At 40.9% G+C, this 14,941-nt stretch overlaps 1 protein-coding gene across 4 annotated transcripts in view; it reads right to left on the bottom strand.

The window, feature by feature from the left end:
- The window catches only part of SPAG17 (sperm associated antigen 17), a 239,057-nt gene that overhangs the window by 189,771 nt on the left and 34,345 nt on the right, over nucleotides 1–14,941 (bottom strand). The window lies entirely within an intron of this gene.

The raw sequence follows: 14,941 nt of genomic DNA, 5'->3' as shown, positions 1-14,941 counted from the left end.
TAAAGCAAATATTCCCCATTCTGAATTTAGACAATAGAGGGTCCCCTCCCACTATCAGAAGATATCTGAAAATAGAATTACATAATCATTTCATTCTGATGAATTCCATACTCACAAAACATAGCCAATAAAAACACAATTAAGTGTTTGACGTTACGATTTTTGCTTATCAAACAGACTAAGATAAAAAATACCGTGTTGAAGAGGGTGTGGTTCAACTGGAACTGTTAGAAGGAATGTAAATTGGCACAAATTGTCTCGAATGCATTTTGACAGTATGTGTCAAGAGCTTTAAAAAGATTGATATATTTTGACTCAGTAATTCCACTTCTTGAAATTTTTCATAAGGAAACAATCAGAGTCATAACTGTTGGTAAACAGTCTAAATTTAGCAAAAGAAGAAAAGGGGGAGTGGTTAAGTGAGTTATTGAATAGAGATATGCTTTCTATTATACAGACACTGAATATGGATTTAGAGAAAGGCTCATGTCATAATATGAGAAAAGGATATGATAGAAAGCATATATAATATCATTCCCATTTTTAAAAAGAAGGCTACATCTCTGAATGATGGAATATTCTATAGATAATTTTTAATTCCATACTCCCTCCCTGCTGTTATATGGACTAATGCTTTTCCTACATTCTCCAGATTTTCTACATTTAAACTGCATTGCCTTTATGATAGAACAGCTGGTAAAGTATATACACAATGCAAATGCTATACGGCAGTGGACTGTTTTTAACCATGCCACCCCTCCAACCTCCCACAGAATGCTCCCTCCCGCACACTGACACTAACATCTCTACCTCTCATATTACTTCCCAGCTCAGAATTCCTCAGTGGCCCCCACACCTTCACGATAAACTATACACACTTCTCAGCGGGGAATGCCAAGCCCTGTGTGACCTGTCCTTGATGCACCTGTCTAGTCTCTCTCCTGGCTGCTCCTTCGACTTCAGTTATACTTCATTGGTCATGCTGTAGCATCCTAGGTCTGCATGATTTTGTTCTGTTTTTTAAATGTTCATTTATTTATTTTGAGTGAGAGAGATGGGGGGTGGGTGCACGTGGGGGAGGGGCAGAGAGAGAGGGAGAGAGAATTCCCAGCAAGCTCCACACTGTCCTGGAGCTCAATCCCATGAACCCTATGATCATGACCTAAGCCAAAATCAAGAGTTAGTTGGATGCTTAACCGGCTGAGCCACCCAGGCACCCCAGGTCTGCATGATTTTGAAGGAGCTGATTCCTTTACCTAGAATTCCCACTCCTTCCTTACTTGGTCAATTCCCCATTCGGCTTTCAAGCTCTTTTCCTAAAGCCTTTCCCTCAAAATTTTAGGAAGATTTAGGCATTGTTCTGTGCACTCATCACACTTTTTTAAACTTCCTTTTTATCATATGGTAACAGAATTGCTCATTTCCATATCTGTTTTCCAGGTTGAAGGCTGGCATTAACTCTGTGACAGGTGCATGGTGAACAATGGATAAAGTGCACACGCTGAATGAAAGAATCAGCACGCAAATCACACAGACCTTCACAGGCATTATACAGGTTGTGCCTTGTAAAAGGGTCCCCTGCAACAGGTGAGTGTGGGCTGACACCAAGCCGGAACCTCCTCTCACCAAGCCAGTGTGCTCAAAGACCGGGAAAGCAAATAAGTGAGTGGCTTGAGGTCGCTAATTTAGAAAGCGGTGTCCTGGACAATGCCTAATATGCCAAAGAGACTGTGGGTATAGGAGAGGGTTCATTCATTCATGTACCCATTACACAAACGTTTGTTGTGTGCCACCAATGTGTTCAAATCAGTGGTTTTGGTCTCCAAATGTATCTCTGGCCACATACAAGACTATCTTCCAGGAAGGGGGAAATTATTAGAACTCCTGATTCAATATATTTTTATGTCTTCCTTTTGAATTTGTATTTTTGAGGATGTTCAACGATGTTGTATTCTTACACACTTTTACCTCTTTCTCTCTGTATACATACACCCACACTGTATATGGAATAATTGCTCAATTTTTTTTAACTGATAGGATATGTGATCACAATAGTTTAGGGTGGCTAGCCTAGAGCACTGGGGTTTTAGTGAGGCATAACACATGACTTCTCATGCTCATGCCCACCCACAATATAACTTAGCGAGATGAATTTTGCCTAGGAGAATCCAAGAAGACTTCATAAAAGAGATGGAATTTGAACAGGGTTATTTGGCTAATAAATGGAAACATCTAAGTCTCAACTTTACATAATTCTATTCAACCCAGTGCACTTTGCACTTACCGGCAGAGGAGTATAAAGTGAATGGAGTGTTATAATGGCTAGAGTTAGTACAAAACTGTAAAGAAATAGAGCCATGTGTGCTCAGCTACAGAGCAAAGTAGAAATCCTAGACTTCACAGTCACTTCATAATGCCTATCCGATTCTACCCCCACTTTTTATCAAGTCTCAGAAAACCCCTAAGTCCCAAGGGCTTCTAGAGAAAATTCTAAGTTAACTTCCACCAATTCATGTTTTTATTTCCCCTATCTAATTGGCTTATTGTTGTGTTTTAGAGCTTTGCGCAAAGCAGTCAGTATTCTAGCTGGGAGATGTTTGTTGCCTGGACAAGGATGTGAATGCCTGATAAAACCTAACTCAAATTTCTGAGGCTGAATGTGTGCTGCAGAAGCCTGCATTTGGCACAGTGCTTTTAGAAACGTTAGGACAAGGGGAAACACTTCCTCAGGAATACCACTAGAACAAACTCCTAGAGCTTGCTTTTTTGTCTAGGTGAGTCACTAAGTGCATTACACTCAACCATCATCTCCTTGACTACAGGGGCTGTGTCTCCAGGAACTTGAAGTTAACAGAGTGATCCTTGAATTTGGAGTCAGAATGTCTGGGTTCCAACGCGGGGCTCTGCCGTTACTAGCTGCCTCCTGGCGGTGGGGCAAGTCACTTAACATCTTTGAGACTCTCCCCATCTGCCACCTGAGAAGAGTCAGATGTTAAGTCCACCTCACAAGGCTGTTGTCGGGATCGGATCTGACATGGCGTGTGAAAGGATTTTGTACTCAAAGAGGCATTTTCCAAATGTGAGCTGTTGTTACTCTTGCCTTCTTTAAGGGTCGCAGCAAAGAACATTGCCTGTTTGAGAAAATGTCATCTTCCATCCAACAGTGATTCAAAAAAGACAGACTCCCTGACCAAATGGATGTGGAAGAGGTGTAGTTCCAACGAACTCAATCATGGTTATGCAGAAATTGCTTCTGGGGACGGTGGGTGACTCTTGTCCCATTCCCGGAAGTCTTGGACCTTGCCGAGCCCGTCCCCTGCTCTCCCTATGCAGGGACATCCCCCCCAGGGTCCAACTTTTATCTCCGATAAATAAAGGCATGCTGATGGGATAACGGATGTAAGGGGTTAACAGCCTGAAAATGCAGTTTCATTTCATTTAAACTGGGGTTTTATGGACACTGTGCCTGAACTCAACAGGCGGCTGTGGGGGCTATTTTTGGACAGGCAGGACTTCCAGCACCTCTTAAATCACATCACACGGCAATTGCCTACTCCACCTACACACAGGGCGGGCCTGCATACATAAAACAGGACGCTGGCCGGGGGTGAGAGCGAAAACTTCTTTCCCTCATCTGATGACTAATCCTTGTCTCTGCTTTCAGAAAGGGAAAGCACCAGACACAGACCTTACCAATGGAATACATTTTCCTTTGCTTACTCCAAAACAGGGGGAAAAGGACTGTGTGTGTGTGTGTGTGTGTGTGTGTGTGTGTGTGTGTGTGTGTTCTCCCACTGATTGAGGAATCCTGAAATGAACTTCTATAGGAAACCTCTGACAATGTTCTGTGGATGATTTCGCACAGGGAATTGAAACAAGTTGGCAGGAAGAAGAATTCTTTCTGCATAATTCAAAGCAGACATGTTACTGGGGGAAAAGCAAATCAGAAATTTGCTGTCAGTCCTTGAAATTTTATTAGTTACAAAAAGTAATATATTAGCCCCCTGCATTAAATCCAGATAGGATCTATCCTTTTCTTTTTTCAGTGATATTCCTCACGTGAATCTCTGAGCACACAGGACAGCACCGCCTCCTCACAGAGGCCAGTGGTCGTGGCCTGTGATAAAGTCACAGGTTATCAGACTCTGCTCTGCTTCTCTGTAGCTCCCGAGATAAATAAAAGGATAATATTAAAAGATTTCAGAATCACTAAAATACTTGGCTATTCTTTCTGACAAATAAGATAATCTAATTAAAGATTTCTTGATGAATGAGTGAGGCCAGAGGGAGTCTGTCTTTTTACATAAATTCTTTTTTTTTTTTTCGGTGTAAATTCTTGATAAAGGCTAATTAGAATCAGGATAATGATAAACTTAATAGTTTGGGAGTGTGGGGGGCAGTACAGGGCACTATGCAGGGCATTTCTGGTCACCATCACAGTTCTATAGATTTCAAATGCTTATGCACATTATAATCCAAGTAAGTATGAAGTTGAAATACGAAAGTTTTAAAGGAAGGGGTTTATTGAACAACTTCACTTTTTCTTGGTAAGGATTTTTATAGGATTGGTTTCCTATGTTTCAAAGTACTAAATTTGCAATGACATATATTTTATACATTTCTTGAAGTAATACAGAGGACATGTTGCTCGGAACTTACATGATCTTGCTACTTAACAAGGTTTGAGGGCTGTTTTTGGCTGATCGTGTTTGTGAAACAGAAGAATGGGAGCACTTTTAATATGTAAATATCTATCTGAAATTCATTTACTCAGATATTCACTGAGTATTTAATACGCACAGTAGCTTTTCAAGAAATATAAATGAATTTCTAATAGTGAATTCTTGCCCCTTTAGTTTGGCATTTCTTCTTCCTTTCCTTGCAACCAAAGATCGAGGAAAGAGTAAGATTTTCAGAAATAGAAGTCATATTAAAGACACGTAGAAACATGAAAATTGTTACCATACTTCAATTCCAGCAATACTTTCTCTGCCTCTAAGGGAACAGGCTTTCTGTATCTTTGTTGCATCTTTGACTATTTTGGTGTGTCCTACCCTCCTGCTCTCCTCTTTCCAAAATACCCCGTCTAGGGGACCATTACCCTTTTGGCTGGAAGTTGTGAACAATGAGTAGTGTCAGCCACAGGGCTCAATGAAGAACAGACTCAGTTATAACCGGGGATTCAATATGTAACTCTCACATCAAACTGGCTACAAGGTATTAAAATGAAATAGCAGGAAACAAATACGTTGTTTACACAATTATCCACTACGAGCTCCGGGGGTCAGAGACGGGGTTGAGTTCGATCTTGTGTCCGTTACCCAGCGTACAACAAAAACTCGGTCAATGTCTGCTGAGTGAGCAGAGGGCTAGTGCAGGGTGATGTGAGAGACTGACAGAGAGGAAAATTCAAAAGGAAGAGGGATGGATTGAGGGGATTCCGGGGCATTGGTTTTTCAAACTCTTTTGGAGCTTATTTATAGCAAACAAATATTGACATCACAAATCACACACATACAAGCACAGCTGTAAACCACTGGGCTGACAGCCACAGGTAGGAAACCACTATGGGGGACATGGAACCCATCCAGGGAGGATGGAAGGGCCGGGAAGTGCTGGTACCCGGGAGCACTGCCGAGATGGGCTGTGCTCTACTGGCCTCGTTGCCTCTATAAGGGACCCTCACCAGCCCTGCCTGAAGAAGCGAGCTCTTCAGACCAAAAGCACTTCTTCCACACTGACTACGCACCATCACTAAGCTAGGCATGTGAGGACACGAAAAGGGAAAGAAGACTCAAACATCTGCTTTCCTTTTTGATATCTCCTTCCTAGATATCTCTCTTACAGTATCAAAGTTAACCTATCCCAAACGGTCCTTTCAAACTTCCCCAAAATTTAATCTCCAATTTTCTCTATATCAGAAGGTATTTCCGCGCAGTTTCCCAAGCCAGGACTTTGGAGTCTCTTCTGATGTGTACTTGTCCCTCACCCCTCACCTCTCACATTGGGGCCCTGCTGCCGAGCCTTCCCCCTAAACGTACCTCCAATCTGTCTGCACTCTCTGTCTCCACCTGGATACTTCCAGGGTCTCCTAAGCGTTTTCTTCACCCCCACATTTGCTTCCTGCCCCATCCCAATTTGGCCCTCACTTAGCAGTGGGAAAACTTTTTTTTTTAATTTAATTTTTATTTTTTTTAAATATACTTTACTGTCAGGTTGGTTTCCATACAACACCCCGTTGTATCCCAACAAGTACCTTCCTCCATGCCCAAAGCAATCTACACATTCAATGCAATCCCAATCAAAATTGCACCAGCATTCTTCCCAAAGCTAGAACAAACAATTCTAAAATTTGTATGGAACCATAAAAGACTCCGAAGAGCCAAAGTAATATTAAAGAAGAAAACCAAAATGGGAGGCATCACAATCCCAGACTTTAGCCTCTACTAAGTCAGGGAAAACAGTTCTTTTAAAAAGAACTCAAGATTGTGTCACTTTCCCCCTTTAAAGGGCTTTATGGCTTCCCATTTCCTATGAGGTAAAAATGCAAACTCTTTCCTAACAAGGACCCAATAGTGCCCGAAGGTCCAACCTTTGCTCCTCTCTACCTCACATTCCAGGTTCCAGGCTCGGTGGCCTCTTGATCTTCTAACAGGCCAACATCTTTCCCTTTCCTTTTCTGCCTCAGGTTCTTTGCATCTGCTTCCCACTCGGCCTGAATAGTCTCCCCTACTCTTTCCAGTTGGCTCCTTTTTGTCTCCCAGGTCATCTCCAATCAGTCTAAAGCATTTTCTCTGATCTAAAGCAATGGTCCCAGTTCATAATCATGCATACATTTGTTTGCTTGTTTGAGCTTTGCTTAATTCCTGCCTTTATTTGGATGTAAACTGTGCGAGGGCAGGGAATTATATCTGTTTTATTCACCAAGGCAAACTCAGTCATAGATTTGGTGCATAATAGATGCTCAAATATTTGTGCATTTCCTAAACCTTGGTCATTAAACATCCCTTGATGATTTAGCCAAAGCTGGGTACCACCTGTATTAGGCAACTAATATTTTCCTCTAAACTTTAAAGCAAGTAAAAAAAAAAAAATTGAGCTCTATCCTAAGCCACGGAGTTGGGGATTTTGTAAGTCAGTATTCCATTTTTATTTTTAATGCACATTAAAATATCTGTTTAACAAAATACAAATTTTGTATCTATAAACTGTCTAAAATTGTCTTGTGGAAAATACAAGAATCAACAAGAAATTCTTAATGAGTGAGGCTTGCTTTCTGTTGGGTGTGGAGTGGCGCCCTGGACTATGAATCAGGAGGACTGACACTCATTTTAGCTCTGGCTGGCGACAGGGAACAAATCATTTAAGGTTCCTATGTTTCCATGTTCCCGTTTACACTACGGAGATACTACTGGCTATTTGGTTCAGCTCACATGAAGGTGTGAAGATATAATGAAAGAGTCTTGAAATCCTTCTTTTTATCTACATGTGAGATGTTGTTATTATAATTATTATTTTAGAAATGGTTACTACTGCTGTTTATCCCTCAGGGTGTTCAGTCATATTTATCCATTACATGACATAACAAAGAAGAAGAATGTGTATTAGTTTCCATCATGGCCACGAAGACTAGTATAATGGAATAACCCAAATACCCTTTGATTTTTTTTTTTTAATGTTTATGTATTTTTGAGACAGAGAGAGACAGAGCACGAACGTGGGAGGAACAGAGAGAGAGGGGGACACAGAATCCAAAGCAGGCTACAGGCTCCGAGCTGTCAGCACAGAGCCCAACGCGGGGCTCGAACTCACGAACCGTGAGATCGTGACCTGAGCCTGACGTGAGATCGTCGTGAGTCTGACGCTCAACCGATGGAGCCACCCAGGCGCCCCAACCCAAATACCCTTTGACCATTAGTTTGCCTTTTTTTTCTCTTCATTCACCTAGTGATAAACTTACCTTGTATTAATTGTATTCCACTTGCTGAAAACATGCTCATAATTTGCATACCAAAGTTATGGCATAGCGGCATTATTCGCAATAGCCAGGAGATGGAAGCTACCCAAGAGCCCACCCATGGTTGAATGGATGAGTGAAATATTATACATACATACCATGGAATATTATTCAGCTTGAAAAGGAAGGAAACTCTGACATATCCAACAGTATGAATGGACTTTGAAGACATTATGCAAAGTGAAATAAGCCAGTTACAAAAAGACAAATGCTATGTGATTCTACTTCTATGAGGCATCTGTAGTTGTCCAACTCATAGAAAAAATAAAAAAGTAGACTGATGGCCGTCAGGGCCTAGGGGAAGTGGGGAAGGGGGAGATGTTTACTAGATATAAAGTTTCGGTTCTGTAAGATGAAAGGTTGTGGAGACTGGTTGCACAACAATGTGAGTACATTGAGCTCCACTAAACTGTGCACTTAGAAATAATTAAGATGGTAAATGTGATGTTATGTGTTTTTCACTGTAATAAAATTAAAAATAAAACACCCTGCTCACAGACGTTTCTAGTTCTTTCATGCTTCCTGAAGTCCAAAACTCCAACATTCACGATGACTGAGAATAGAAATTAAAAAAATAATAATAAACGATACTAGCTACACTTTAATGGACACTTACTGTAGGACAGGGACTATGCTACGTATTTTATATTTGCGATCTCATTTTATCACCACTACAGCTCGGTGAGGCGGATACCACCATGGACGCTGAGTTTACAGAGGAAAAAACAGGTACAACAGAGTTAGAGGAACTTGCCCGAGATCTCATAGCCAGGAGGTGGTGGAATCAGAGCATGAGCCCAGGCAGACTGGTTTGGATCAGTGCATCTAACCAGTAAGTACATGTCTCACCAAGCTAGCAGAAGGCACTCTGGGAGATGAAATTCACTCTCACTAAATCGTGTAAGATTTCAGACAGGTCTCTTTCTTTCCACACCTTTATCTCTAATGCATATATATGTATTAACTTCCCTCTCAATTCCCATCCTTCCATCCTCCTTCTCCCAAAGGAAAGACTTAGTCACCTTTACCATATAAATCTAAACTGTAAGAATTAGAAGTCCCAGTTGCTCCAAACGTTTGGGCAGGAGCTACTCATCATTGTGGCTCAAAGAAAAAAAAATAGGACTAAGGTTGTTTGGCAGCTTTGTCACATACAGATATACCAGTGTTTTTGCCCGAGCAGCAGGAAGAGCAGTAAACATATCACAGAATGACTGAGAGCTTTAGAGCTTAATTCTAATTGCTAACAGTAGCTCGTATTCAAGAAATGTTAAACCACAACAACCACTTGCAGAATCTCAACTATTTATCCTCGATTTTTATGTGATACAAGCAGAGGGGACAGAGGCTTCTGAGTCACTGAGTTACTCAACCTGTCTGAGGCTCCACTTTTACCATTTGTAAGTACCTCCTGGCAGGCTGTTGAGAAGATTAGGTTAGCTAATACATGTGAAGCACCAAGCACATGAGACTTGGAATAAACGAAGGAGTCAATAAATCATAACTATTATTATTGCCATATATAAAGACAGATTATTCACAGTCTTAGGTACAGGACTAGAATGATATAGTCTTTCTGATTCCCTCCCTGACATCCTTCCAATCATGGTGGGCGTGGAATGTAGAGTGTTGGGGGAGTTCCAGAATCCATCCCAGCTAAGACTGTGATGGCTGCCCTTCACACAAGCTGAACCTTGCTTTGTTCTTGTGGCTTCTTCTCCAGTGAGATCTATGTCCTGGAATTCTCGACTAGATTCTTGTCTTGTCTGGAAGTTCTCCCATGGACCGAAGGTCCTACCAGCGTCTCTATCACTTGGATGGCACTTGGATGGTGTATGTTTCCTGCTGCTGAATCCCAGGGGCCTCAGCTTCTGATTCCACTCCTCACCAGGGACTACTACTTGCCTCCTCCTGGAACGCATGGGCCTGGCCAGCCGCCTGTGCTCCAGGGTGGAAAAGAGCTGGGGGGCATGATTTGGATGCTTTCCAACGCCTTTGCTTGAGTTGTGCTTTTCTTTGAAAACAGAACTCCAGGTTTCCAATCTGAGAGGCAAATATATTCACTCCCTAGGAACCCATTCCTGAGGCAATGGAGGCCATGAACTTCCACCCCCTCACTGACTAGCCTCAACTAAACTTTCTCCGCTGGGCCACTCTGGCCTTCTCCAGGACTGTAGAGGCCCGGGGTTGTTAACACATTTGACGGCTCCTTTTCCCATCTTGACAAAATTCATTTGGTTGTGACTCTTCATAACTCTTTCCCCTACAACCATTTCTAGCACTGTGACTTCTCGTCATTTTCCCTTCTTCGGGCGAGAAATGCCTCCAAAGCCCAGATTTTGGCACAGTAACTCCCCAGATTGTTTTTATAGTCCCAATGTAGTACTTCTTTGTTACAGCTCAATATTCCTAAATTTTGTTCCAAGTCTTTATTTTACATTTATAAATATCAGGTTGTATTAATTGGTTCCAGCTTTAAAAATGTTCCATCGGAGGTTATTTTCTACTATTTTGATAGTGGTTTCGAAACTCGGGGCACCGAGGCCCTGATGTGGGCCACGTTCTGCAAGCGTCCCTCAAGGACTGGCGTGGAACGGAAAAGATACGCAGATCCTGGGCCTCGCTGTATTCTTTGAAGACTGTACTGGCCATAATAGCTTCAAAGAATTTCAACAAGTTCCTAAGACATGACCTTCCCTTTCCGAAAACCACGCTGGCCAGGCTTGCCTTAATCAAGCTGTGCTTTTCTAAGCATCTTTTTACTTGATCTCCTGCAGCAGTTTTTAATACTTTCCCTACAAGTGAAGTTAAACTAACTGGCCTGTAATTTCCTGGTGTATCCCTAAGCTCTATGAAATAACGGCATTAGGTTGGCTACCTTCCAATTCTTCCTGAATTTTTTTGTTTTGTTTTAAAACGCAGGATTGAAAAGGCCAGAGAATGCTTCCTGACTCCCTTTTCCTTCGTTTCTTCCATGACATACTGCTTTCTGTTCCCAGTAGATCTGCCATTTTAATAACTTCAAACCTCTTAAATGTTTTCACATATTATTTGTTTCTATCTCTGAAGCATGAGTTTTCCATTTTTCATTCTGACAAGGGCCACCCCCCCCCCAAAATAAGGGCTTCCAATTCCATTGAATAGACTGTTAATTTGAAGCACTGTCAAAGGAATGAGTTTCCTATTAGAAATGTGGACAAGGGAGGCAACTGGATTATAATTAAGTCTGTGTTCTTACTTGTGAATTATTATGAATACGCGTTCGGGAAAGAGCCGAAGAATATATCTACACACATAGAAATAGGAACCAACAAAATGAAATTATTACATCTGGGGATACTAATCCAATATACCAGCAAACTATCTTAAAAACGTGATGAAACTAATTAGATCTTTATGTATAAAATTTGCAACCCATATATTTTTTTAACAGCATTTGATTCATTACTTTCAAATCTAACATCAGAAACAAATCTTCCCATATTCAATGATCTCTCAGAATGATCTCCCAATAGAAAAGCCCATAAAAATATTTTAATTAAAACCTATGAGTTAAAAAATAAGGTCTTATTATTTTTTTTTACCGATAGGAGTAAAGAGGAAAACTAATAATTATTTGTGTTCATAAAATCACACTGTATTACATAATCTTGCAAATTGTCCAGGATCTTTGTTGTATAGAATTGATCAATTTTTAAAATAAGCCAATCACCAACTAGGCCATAAATACTTTTATTCTTTATAGATACTTTTTTGTTTCAGCAAACTTTTGTGTTTTTTAAAAAATTTTGTGGTGACCTCATTTGTTTTTTCCAAATAAGTCATACAGGCAGGCAAACACTGGATGTGTGGATGGACGCTCATTTCTAGGTAGAAGGTATGATATTCACCATCACAAAATAAAGACACCCGTGGGATGGAATCTAAAACTTTTAAGACAGTTTACCCAGATTTCAGAGAAGTTAAAAAAAAAAAAAACCTGTCCAATTGGTAGTTTTTTTCTTCCTAATTTATCAAAGTCACAAAGTCAAAGTCCAAAATTTGTGCATCTCTTATAATGCACACATACTGTGTCTCAGATTTAATTGCAGGTGGGAGAATCTTTGCAGGTATGCATAGACCTCTCTCATAGGGAACACTGCACCTAGCTTTGAATGATCCTTAATATTTTCCTCTTTACTTTTGGTCGGGACTGAATAAACCTGCAAATGAACAAGTCAGATTCTCTATGTGGGCCATAAAACAGACACATGCAGCCAAATATTTGTGCACATTTAGTAAACAAATTTAAGCCCAAGAGTGTATCTTAAAGCATGGATTCTATGGAGTGTTTGAAATATTTCCTCATAGATATCCATATTCAGGATTTTAAAGTTGTAATTCAAATACGTATAGGATTTCCCTTTCCTACTGAGTATATCTTATACCATCTAATTACAAATTTAGCACACATTCACTCTTCTCCCTCTCCTATGCCTTTACTTATGTCAAGACCGCCAGGACCTACTATCCGAGGGTGGACAGATTTGAGCCCAGTGGAAAAGTACCAGGTTTGTGGTAAAGAGGAACAACCTGAGGCTATGTACTTAACTATGGCCAAACTCAAGTTCTTCACTATTCTAATTAGTAAACTTCCTACCTTCTCTCTGCCTTCATCTCCCCATCTGTAAAATGGGGATATTTACATTTCCTTTTAGAATTGTGATATGGGTTAATTGGCATAATATATGTTCAAGATCAAAATTAGCCACGCTTGCTTTCCCTCCCAATGCCACCTTCTCCACAAGGCTCCTCTAGATCTCACCCATCACCCCACAGTAGCTAATGGTAAGCTCATCTTCCTTTGAATGCCCATGACACTTCATCTGTCTCTCCGGGACTTCGATGCACTGTATTGTTCACTCTTTTAATAAGCATTTGTTGACCATTTATTGTGTGTTAGGATATATTTTCCCCCCTTTTCCCCGTAACTAATCCTTAAGCTTCTTGAAGTTACAGTCTTTATAATATTCATCTCTCCCCACCACCCATTGTCTAGATAGTGTTTAAACCCCTAGTGTTGAACAAGAATGTAGTTGTTAATTGCTTGGTATTTGGTAAAATGCCACTATTTGGTAAAACTGGTCATTATATAATACAGACAATATCTGTATATCCATTTTCATAGAAGTCCGCATCCTCAAATAGGATTACAAGCTAGAAAGTATGTTCGTATGTAAGGCCAATGCATGGGATCATCATCATTTTCATCATCATTATTAAATAATGATATTAAATAATAATATACTACTACTATAATAAAGTAATAGCTAACATCCCTGAGACTATGCACAAAGGTGAATATTTTCCCATTCCCAGAAGAGTCCTTAGAATAGTTCCTGATAGAGCAGAACATGGTTTCCGACAAGAGATGGTGAACGAACAAATGGGCTGTAGCTATGTCTCTGTGGAATTACATTAGCACAAATCTAAGCACATTTTCAAAGAACTGTGGTTTATAAATAAAGACTCTCTCATATATACAATACTATGGCTCGATGAACTCTAAAGTTTCAGGGGAAATTACACAATTTCAAAATGAGGCTGTGTGTACACAACACCAAGCCATCCAAGTGAAAGCCTGAGCAAATCACTTAGGAATGCGGTCTTTGCTGGCCCAGACATCGCAAGTCGTTATTGGAAATATGTAATGTGGTTCTGACGCTATTTTACTACTCATGGATGAACTGCACTGTGGTGACATTTCACTTTAATTTGCTGCTCCTAATTGACTGCAGGCAAGGAAACCAGAAAGCCAAACTGGTCAGAACCATGTTTAAAGTGAGAACAACTAGGCTCCGATTTAAGGCCAGTGAGGGTATCCTACCAATAGAAGTAAACGTAAGTGGATGGTCTTCATAGTGTCTACCTTGAGTTCTCCTTCCAAAATGGAGGAGACACAACTCTATGGATATCACATGTCACATAAGTGATTTTCTTAGGTGACCTTTTCTTCCCCATTGCTGAGTTTCTTTTGAGAAAAAACTCCCCAAAGAGGCTCCTGGGGAGTTGACCTGTGCCATGTGTCCTAGTTGCTACAGATTGTGCAAGACTTCAAGCAGAAATAGACTCATAAGCCTCAAACACAAGTCCCAAAAGAGTTTGGCTTCTGCGCCTCTTTCATGGTCACCGCTCACAACTACCTTGGAGTTCTCAGTTGACACGGCCTGCAGCTTCTCAATTCACTTGGGGTGAGGTACCAAGTGACAGAGTTTCTGAACATGTCCTAAGTGTGAAGGGACTGAGATTGGAAATGTGCCCTCTTCTCCCGATGTGCATTCTGTCCTCGGCTGACGCTGATCAAGAGCCTGAGTTTGTTTCATGTTCTATATCTGTTTTTACTGAAGCAATTGGAGTTGATGCATGTCTGGTATACCCAAGGGCCAATCTCTGTGGTGCTCATTCTCCCTTCCCTTTTCTTCTGGAACCATTCAGAAAAGGGTATGTGTGGGGGTGTGGGAGGCTTAGTGCCCAAATGCTCCACTGGAAGAATGTGGCAGAGCCAGATGTGAAATGGACCTCCCCTGAGTGAAGGATTCACAACCCAGAGCCACAGCACATATTGGAGAGGAATGGCTTTCTAACTGAACTCTGGATTTGTAACATTGTGCTATCCCACATCCAAGTCAAAATGTCTGTCCAGATTAGACATCAAAACTGGCCTGTTATCATCTCTGATTTTTACTGAGCATCTTTGAAGAAGAAAGAGTCCTTTGGGGGCTAATTGGTCCCAGGCCTGAGAATTGGACATGGTTTTCTATGGCTACTTCAGAAGAAAACTTCCAATATTTTAAATCCAGGTATCACATAATGTTTCCACTGGAGCACGCACATCCAGAGCATCATAAAAGGAGGGGAAACGTGCGTTATTTGACTCCAACAGCA

This window comes from Panthera onca, chromosome C1 (assembly GCF_046562875.1).
Source record: "Panthera onca isolate mPanOnc1 chromosome C1, mPanOnc1 haplotype 2, whole genome shotgun sequence".
In the NCBI taxonomy this organism is placed as follows: Eukaryota; Metazoa; Chordata; class Mammalia; order Carnivora; family Felidae; genus Panthera; species Panthera onca.
This window is presented reverse-complemented; position numbering and strand designations above follow the sequence as displayed.